Raw genomic sequence first — 9,596 nt, forward strand, 5'->3', positions numbered from 1 at the left:
GAAGAAAGCTTTAAATTAATTTTCTTTTTCTTCAACCCAATCTCAACTTGCAAAAACAGAGGTTCAGTGCTTTGATTACTTTCGCCTTTCTTACGAATTTCTTACTGCCAATAGATTTATCACAGCAGAAATTACATTGTATGGATGATCAGAAAGAGTGAAAGAACCAAGAAGATGATTATCACCCGCTTTTGTTTTCTCACCCTCATGGACATTAATCAATACATTCAATTGATTAATATCTATGAAGCACGGACACTTCTCCGATTAGGCGTGTCCCGTGTCGGACGCACGGACACGCGTCAGTGTCCGACACCGACATCGACACGACACCTATGATTACACTAAATTATATCATATGTGTCCATGCTTCATAGGTTAATATCACTTGCTCTTGTTCTTCAAAAGAGACAAGATTTTGCAACTATGAATAAGGTTGAATTTAGGTGAACTCCTCAACTCAATGAAAGCCATTATCAAAAAGAACCACACCAACCAGCATTAAAAATTCGGAAACCCTGAACTCACGGTTAAACTACTTGACTTGAAAGGAACCTTTACTTGCTAAATGTGTATTTCAAATAGTCAAAGATCACAATCAACAATAAAGAATGTGAAAATCCTCTGTCATGTTAAAATCCAATTTTATTAACAGTAAATTACCAAGTCTCATTCTTAAGTTGTAACTTACTAATATCTTTATCCAATAATGGTACAAGGGAGATACATCCCTGACATTTAATATTGACATATTGTATCATAATACTAATTTATTTATTTTTTTCAAGAAATTTTCGTTATTGTTTGGCCTATTAGGGGGTAAATCAAAATAAATATTTTTTACAGGGGAGTAAATAAAAAAAAAAATACAGGGTGTAAAACCGGAAATGACTTGTATTACAAGGGGGTAAAGACCTATTAACCCTATTTTATATTAGCAGCTACATCAACAACAACAATAGCGAAATCCAGCCCTTATAGCGGCAACAACAACAACAGAGAATAAAATCCAAAAAAAAAAATCAAATGGAAAGAGAGATATGAAAATTAATCATTGGGTTGGATCGATAATTATGATGAAGGGTTAAGATGTTGGTTTGTCAGAATATTGAAAATTGAGAAAGTGAACGAACGAAAATTGAAAATCAAATCAAACTGAGCTGTGAAGAAAAGTGAACGACTGAGAAAGCTTTGAGGAGATGGTGGTTCGTCGGGAGAGATGGTGGAGGGTGAGTAAGGGTTGAAGCAGAAGGCGTGAAATGAAAAGGAGTGAGAAAGGGAATGGAATGAGACTACGCACACGTGAAATGAAAAGGAGTGAGAGAGATGTCACATGATTGGCACATGACTAACTTAAGTTGTGTTTTAATCTCATCCCTTACTTTTAATCTAATGGCTGCAATTTATTCTCGCCATTCTTACATATAAATGTCATTCTCATCTAATGGCTGCAATTTATTCTCACCATTCTTACATATAAATGTCATTCTCATGTGATATGCCCCTTGTATGCCTATATGGTATTTGCTAGAACACACCCACTAGTTTTTATGTGGGAGTGCTTTAGCAAGTTATAACTAAAAAGTTAATAAATAGACCTTGAGGTGTATGTTGCTATAACACACAATCTAAAAAAACAAGTGGATGTATGTTAGCAACTCCTATAAGCGTTTGCTAGAATACACCCACTTATTTTTTAGAAGAAGTATTTTAGCAAGTGAATAACTAAAAAATGGCTAAATGCACCCTAAGGTGTAGGTTGCTAAAACACTCCCACATAAAAACTAGTGGGTGTGTTCTAGAAAATCCATATATATATATATACATATCTATATATACATATATATATATATATATATATATACATATAAATTTTATTTGTGTTTGAGTGCTGATAGGGCCAAACCGCAAGTGCACGGCCTATCGAAGTAATAGTAGTAAGTAAAAGTATCGTTCCGCTAGGGAGTTGTTCAACTTAATTAACCTTTAGTGAATGATTAGAGGGAGAGAAAGTTTAGTAAAAAGGGGTTTTGATTGCTGAAGATAAAAACAATATTAATAAAAAGCCTCGGGATCATTGGTTCATCATAATGACAAATCCTTCACTAGACAAGACCTAAAGATCTAATTTCATGGTTTACACTCTAATTTCTAAAGACCGGTTTCCCTTAGCCCCTCACCTTTCCGATGAAAGTCCGGTGAGAGTTTACTTCTAGCAACCAAGCCTATTTCACTGACATGATTACAAGAAGATGCATAGAGGATTGAAACTACTCTTTGTCTCAATAATTGCATAGACTATTTCACTGTTTTGCAATTATTGTCTATATTCACTTGTTCCAACATCAAGACTCCGCTCTCGCTTTATGAATTGATGTTTGGGATGATGGATTAACGATTATCAAACCCTCCGCTTTCTCTTTCACAGTTTGATAATTGTTAATCCACGTTAAGACGGTGAATCTAGATTAGAAATTAGGGTGACATAGAAATTAGGGTTTAGGCTTGTTTTGGTTAGGATTGAGTCATTAGACTCCCCAACAATCCCAAGACGAAGAAGTCTACTCACTCATGTTCATCGTAGACATGGGGGAAGAAGAGAGAAAAACAGTAAAATAAATTGCAAAGAAAGTAAAAGGAAAATAAAGACTTTTTATTGAAATAATACTTGAAATAAACAAAGTAAAGGGTGAATGTTTATGGTGGAGAGCTACTCTATTTATAGCTTTACAATCGACTTAGAAACTAAGCAACTAAAGGGATAAAACGGTAAAGCTGCAACAGGGTAACTTGGGCCCGAAGAAAAAGCAGCAAAACAGGTTCTGGAGACGGGCACGGCCGTGCCACATGTTGGCACGGGCCGTGCCAAGCTTCTGAGTATGAGGGAACATATTTTTGACCCGTATCTTCGTATTCTTGCGCTGTATTTGCTCCAGTCCTCCTTCTTTCGCTCCAAGGCACCTTCCACCATATATTCGTTCCTAAAATAAAATAAAAAGCAATTTAAAGTAAAATATTCTAAAAGGAAATAAAATGCAATATAATTAAATCAAATCTTATTTAAAACTAAACTAAATAAAGCATTAAATAGACTAATCTATGACTCATCAAACTCCCCCACACTTGAATCCTTGCTTGTCCTCAAGCAAAAGGCAATAGACATAGCAGCAACAAAAGATTTATTCATGGCAATATTAAGAACACATGTCTCAAAAGAAAGGCTTCGCTTCAAGTACACTAATTACAATTTCAAATACTTCTCATGAACCTATTCTACCCAACATCAAGTCTCAAGTGAGTGTGTGTGTGTGCAGTCCAACCCTTTTCTTGCTCCTGTATAAGACAGATATTATGAGGAATAGGTTCTATACTTAATGCTAAAGTAACCGAGAAAAGTCCTTTCTTCATTTCATATAAGAGTGATTGGAATTTAAGTTAAAATCAGATTAGATTAACAATTAAGCACAAGGGGCTGCAGATGCTTAGGGGCTATCTATCCTCGTAGGAAGTCTTCTCGGATGTAATTGTCCTTTCCCCCTAGATTCAAAATCACCCTAAGCAGTGCTGCAAAATTTTATTTATTTCATCTCCGCGTAGGAAGTCTTTTTGGATGTAATTGTCCTTTCCCCCTAACATTGATGAATTTGTTTCACTTTAAGTTCAAATTAGGGAGTCACCACCACAATTAGGAAGTTAGGGATTATCCTTTCCCCCACATGTTGGTGCCATTCTCCCGCCCCATTTAACTTTTAACAATTAAGGATATAACAATTAAGAACATTTGATTAATTTCCCACGCAAACTTATACTGCTTTTACTCTTAAGACTTTAAAGGGTCTAAGTTAACACTAAAGATATAACGTGTTACTTAAAATATCTATTCATACATTTGCTCAAGGATTGCAACCGGGTGCTTTTCTCATTGGAGAATTTTCACAATAAAACAAGACATGGGTATAGCAAGAACATAAGAAACACAAGAAACTACTTTCATGTACAAGAAGCAACCTAAAGAAGAGACAAAACAAAAAAAATTTATGCCATTTTTTGCATTAAAAACAAGCTACTAGTCATGCCTTTCACTATAAAAACAAAACAAAAGAATAAAGTTTCAAGGGAGTTTGGGAACACTACGACTCTAGACATTTTATTAGCCCCCCCCCCCCCCCCCCCCACACACACACACACACACACACACTTAGGGGAAGCATTGTCCTCAATGATTCAAAAAGAAAAGAAATTAAAAAGAAGAAGAAGAAGAAGAAGAAGAAGAAGAAGAAGAAAGAAGAAAGAAGAAGAAGAAAGAAGAAAGAAGGAGTAGAAGAAGAGTAGTAGAGGGAGAGAAGAGAGAAGGGAAGAGAGGAAGAGGAAAGCTCACAATTTATTGAGGTCCATAAGGAGGACCTTGAAGTTGGAGGTGTTGCATCATCCGACGGAGCATCTCATTATTTTCATCATTGACAAGGTTGCCCCTTTGAACTTCATTGCGAAGGCCGGAGATTTCAACACCTTGCCTTTGTTGCTCGGTGCTCATCCTCTCGATTTCATTGTGAATCCATGTCCATCTTTGATCCTCATTAAGCTCACCGGCTTCATGGCCATGGTGCCCCTCTTGGTGCAAGTTAGCACCCTCTCCCATGTCATGGTGCAAGTTAGCATCGTCTCCTTCATCATCTTGTTTTTCTAGAACCTGCACATCATCAACATACAACCAATTTTCTTCCACCTCGGTGGTAGTCCGAGATGGGTTAGGCAATAAAAACATGATTGGCAAATTTAGCTTAAGTTGGTAATGTAGTGGTGGACGATGTTTAATGAAATTCATAGCAATGAGGGCTTCCCGGTTAAGCTTATTATTTCCCTCAATTGGTTTGATTCCCTCATCCTCACTCACACCAAAACACCTAGCTATGTATGTAATGATGCCACCCACCACTATGTCTCCCCTACCGGCTGGTCTAGTAGCTACAAAGTCTAGGTAATCAATCAAATAAAAGCCAGTGTTGACGGGGTGGTTGTAGAGCATTGCCCATAACATGAACAACTCATCGGTTCTAGTGTTTCCTAGCTCGATTCTACCCCAAATAGTGCAAGCCATGACCCTCTGAAGGTACCTAAGTACGGGGTTGTGAATGTTGCTAGCTTTATTGGCTCTAGGGACATAGTTATCAAGGCCGGTGATGCGGTTCCAAAAGGCAGCTGGGTCATAGTTATCCGGTTTTAGACTATCATCCCAATGATCATGAATATACCCCTCATTTGCAAAACCTAAGGCCTCACAAAAGTGCTGAAGTGACATGTCATAATCAATATTCATCAACCGAAAAACAACTCTATGGTTAGGGTTATCAGAATCCAACTTATCTTTAGTGAAAACAATTGAGCTTAAAAATTCATAAGTGAAATTTTCATAACCCCTCTTAGGTGTTAGCATATCAGTCCAACCTAGCCTACCTATCAACCTAAAAACATCATCTTTAAGCCCTAGCACATTCAAATCATAGGAATCAGGATATCTAGAGGGATGTAAGGTTTTAGAAGTAAGAATTTTGTACCTGTCCCTTTGTTTGTTATCTTTGAACTGAATTCCATGATTCTTGACTTGTGTTTGCTTCTTTGGGGGAGGTCCTCCTTGAGATTTTGCTGGTTCCTTACCACTTCTTCTTGAAGCCATTGACCCTTGTTGGAATTGGTTTTAAGGTTTAGGGTTTTGGAAGATTTTTTGGTGGAAAGGATTGGGTTAGGTTTGGGGTTGATGTTTGTGGGTTTAGATGTGAAGATTGGTTAAGGTTTTGTGGTGTTTGGGTTAGGTTTTGAAAAATTAGGGTTTTGGTGAATTATAGGGTTGGATGGATGAAAGATGTTTTTGATTGGTGGTTTGTGTTTGGAATGATGTTTAGAATTGGTTTGGTGAAAGAATGGAGTGATTTGGTTAAGTTTTGATGAAGATATGAAGGTTTGAAGGTTTGAAGGTTATGGAGGTTTAGAGAGAGGTTTAGAAGATGAAAGAAGGTTGTGGTTTGTGAATGAGGAAGAAGAAGAGAAAAATTTATGTATATAGGCATCAAGACATCGGGCACGGCCGTGCCACCCTTGGCACTGGCCGTGCCAACACTCTGTGGCTCCTGGCTTCCTTTTCTTCATAAACCATGGCACGGCCGTGCCAGCTTCAGCACGGGTCGTGCCAACCTTCTGGTAGGGGGCTTCAAAATTTTTCCTTTTTTCAATTTTTTCGAATCATACTTGGATAATTACCTACAAAACAACTTAAAAACAAAGAAAAACAAAACAAAACAAAGCAAGTAAATGCGTGGGTTGCCTCCCACGAAGCGCTCTTTTAATGTCATTAGCTTGATGGTTAGAAAGAGTCCTTAGAATGGATCAAAGATATCATATTGTGTAGATGACGCTATAAAACGTTCTTTCACAACATGATTGTTAAACATACAACAAGAGTAAAGAGCGGGACCTTTCATAACAGTTTCCAACTCAAATCCTACCATCTTATCACTCACTTGAAAGACTATCCTACCTTTCTTGACATCTATAAGAGCTCCTGCAGTGGCTAGGAAAGGTCTACCTAGGATTATTGGGACGTCTTCGTCCTCCGCAATGTCAACGACTACAAACTCAGTTGGGATATATATCCCTTTTATCTTAACGGGTATGTCCTCGACAAATCCTACAAGTTTCATGGTAGAACGATCAGCTAGCTTTAACTCTACTTCGGTAGGTTTCAATTCTCCTATTCCTATCCTTTTGAGAAGAGACAAAGGCAGCAAACTAACACTAGCTCCTAAGTCACATAAGGCTTTGTTTATGGTTTCATTCCCAATTTCACATGGTATGGCAAAGCTACCTGGATCTCTAAGCTTAGGGGGTGCTTCTTCAATGATTGCACTAGTGTCTTTAGCTAAAGCTATTGTCTCACTATGCTCTATAGGCCTTTTCTTTGAAAAAATTTCCTTTAAAAACTTGGCATATAGAGGCATTTTAGACAAAGCTTCAGCAAAGGGGAGTTTAATGCAAATCTTCCTAAGTATGTTGACAAATTTTTCAAACTTACCCTCTAGTTTAAGCTTATCAAGATTTAAGAGGGATGGAGTTTTGTTTTCTTCAAGCGGTTTTGCTTCTTCTATCACAATTTTATCACCTAAAGGCTTGACATTTTCTTTCCCAATGTTTTTAACCTTAGCAAAAGTTTCGCCTAACTTACTACCCCAAAAAGATATGACATTAACTTGGGCTTTGGGATTGGCTTCGGATTGACCAGGAAAGACTCCTGGTGTTTGGGAAGAGGTAGCCACTTGTTGGGCTATTTGAGCGATTTTAGTTTCAAGCATTTTAGAGTGAGTAACAATAGAGTCAACCTTGGTTTTGAGCATGGAAAGAGAATCATTCAGAAATCCTGTTTGGTTTTTAAGTTCTTGAAGTTGTTTGGTTTGGTTGGCAATAGAGTTTTCCAACAAAATTTCCAAATTGGATTTCTGAGTGAATCTTTGGTTGTTTGCATAACCGGGTGGTGCTACTTGTCCATAGGGATTTTGGTTTTTATAAAAATTTTGATTTTGTCTCATCCCTTGGTTGTATTGAGCATAATTCATTTGCTCAACACAGTTAATAGCACTACCTAGTTGGCAATCAACACCAGCATGACCAGTTATACCACAAATTTCACAAGAAGGAGTAGAAGTAGAATTGATAGCACTAACATTGAGTTTTTCAAGTTTTTCAGTTAGTGTATCAATTTTAGAAGCAAGGTGGTCATAGTTAGAGACTTCGTACATACCTGCCTCCTTTTTGGAGGATGAAGAACTAGTGATGGCTCTCTCGTCGGTCCATTTATAATGATTTTGAACCATGTCTTCAATCAGGGCATACGCCTCCGTGTAGTTCTTGTTCATAAGTGCTCCACCTGCAGCTGCATCAACAGACATCTTAGTGGTATAAGACAAGCCCTTATAAAAAGTGTGGACTATAAGCCACTTCTCTAGGCCATGGTGGGGACAAAGTCTTAGCATTTCTTTGAAACGCTCCCACGCATCATAGAGAGATTCCCCATCTTTTTGGTTGAACCTCGTGATTTGGTCTCTAAGTTTAGCGGTTTTAGATGGTGGAAAGAAACGGGCAAGGAATGCTTGCCTCATCTGATCCCATGAGGTAATGGAACCGACTTCGAGGGAATGGAACCAAGCGCTAGCTCTATCCCTTAAGGAAAAGGGAAAGAGATGAAGTCTTACGGCCTCTTGGTTCTCCTTCATGGTTCCACTAATTCGTAGGAAAACAGAGATGTGAAGATTGGGATCCTCAGTGGGGGATCCCGAGAATTCGTTTTGCTGCACCAAGTTAAGTAGGGCAGGCTTAATTTCGAAGTTGTCATCCTCAACCGTTGGGTACACAATAACATCTTGTGGCTCAGCCGTAGACGGCATTGCATACTCTTTGAGAGTGCGATTGGCCATGGCGGTGTTATTTCGTGCGTCTCTCTTTCGTTTATGCAAATACCTTTCGATCTCGTTGATTATTACAACTCGATTTCTGGTTTTTCGCATAAAAAATTGAGAACCCAAGAAGTTAACAATGACAGAAAAATAAAAAGTTAAAAATAAAAATAAAAAGAAAAGAGAAAGAAGAAGAAAGAATTCTAATCACTAAGAAAAAGCTAATTAAATTAGTTAACTCCCCGGCAACGGCGCCAAAAACTTGATAGGGCCAAACCGCAAGTGCACGACCTATCGAAGTAATAGTAGTAAGTAAAAGTATCGTTCTGCTAGGGAGTTGTTCAACTTAATTAACCTTTAGTGAATGATTAGAGGGAGAGAAAGTTTAGTAAAAAGGGGTTTTGATTGCTGAAGATAAAAACAATATTAATAAAAAGCCTCGGGATCATTGGTTCATCATAATGACAAATCCTTCACTAGACAAGACCTAAACATCTAATTTCATGGTTTACACACTAATTTCTAAAGACCGGTTTCCCTTAGCCCCTCACCTTTCCGATGAAAGTCCAGTGAGAGTTTACTTCTAGCAACCAAGCCTATTTCGCTGACATGATTACTAGAAGATGCATAGAAGATTGAAACTACTCTTTGTCTCAATAATTGCAAAGACTATTTCACTGTTTTGCAATTATTGTCTAGATTCACTTGTTCCAACATCAAGACTCCGCTCTCGCTTTATGAATTGATGTTTGGGATGATGGATTAACGATTATCAAACCCTCCGCTTTCGCTTCCACAGTTTGATAATTGTTAATCCACATTAAGACGGTGAATCTAGATTAGAAATTAGGGTTACATAGAAATTAGGGTTTAGGCTTGTTTTTTTTAGGATTGAGTCATTAGACTCCCCAACAATCCCAAGACGAAGAAGTCTACTCAATCATGTTCATCGTAGACACGGGGGAAGAAGAGAGAAAAACAGTAAAATAAATTGCAAAGAAAGTAAAAGGAAAATAAAGACTTTTTATTAAAATAATACTTGAAATAAACAAAGTAAAGGGTGAATTTTTATGGTGGAGAGCTACTTTATTTATAGCTTTAAATCGACTTAGAAACTAAGCAACTAAAGGGATAAAACGGTAAAGCTGCAACAGG

At 37.7% G+C, this 9,596-nt stretch overlaps 1 non-coding gene across 1 annotated transcript; it reads left to right on the forward strand.

The window, feature by feature from the left end:
• Positions 1–7,992: 7,992 nt before the first annotated feature.
• On the forward strand, positions 7,993–8,099 carry LOC146906413 (small nucleolar RNA R71). Its single transcript, XR_015020775.1, has one exon. It is a non-coding gene; the product is annotated as a small nucleolar RNA R71 (small nucleolar RNA).
• Positions 8,100–9,596: the final 1,497 nt, after the last annotated feature.

The sequence above is a fragment of the Medicago sativa genome, chromosome 7 (genome assembly GCF_051527215.1).
Source record: "Medicago sativa cultivar Bolivia chromosome 7, Bolivia_mono, whole genome shotgun sequence".
Taxonomy (NCBI): domain Eukaryota; kingdom Viridiplantae; phylum Streptophyta; class Magnoliopsida; order Fabales; family Fabaceae; genus Medicago; species Medicago sativa.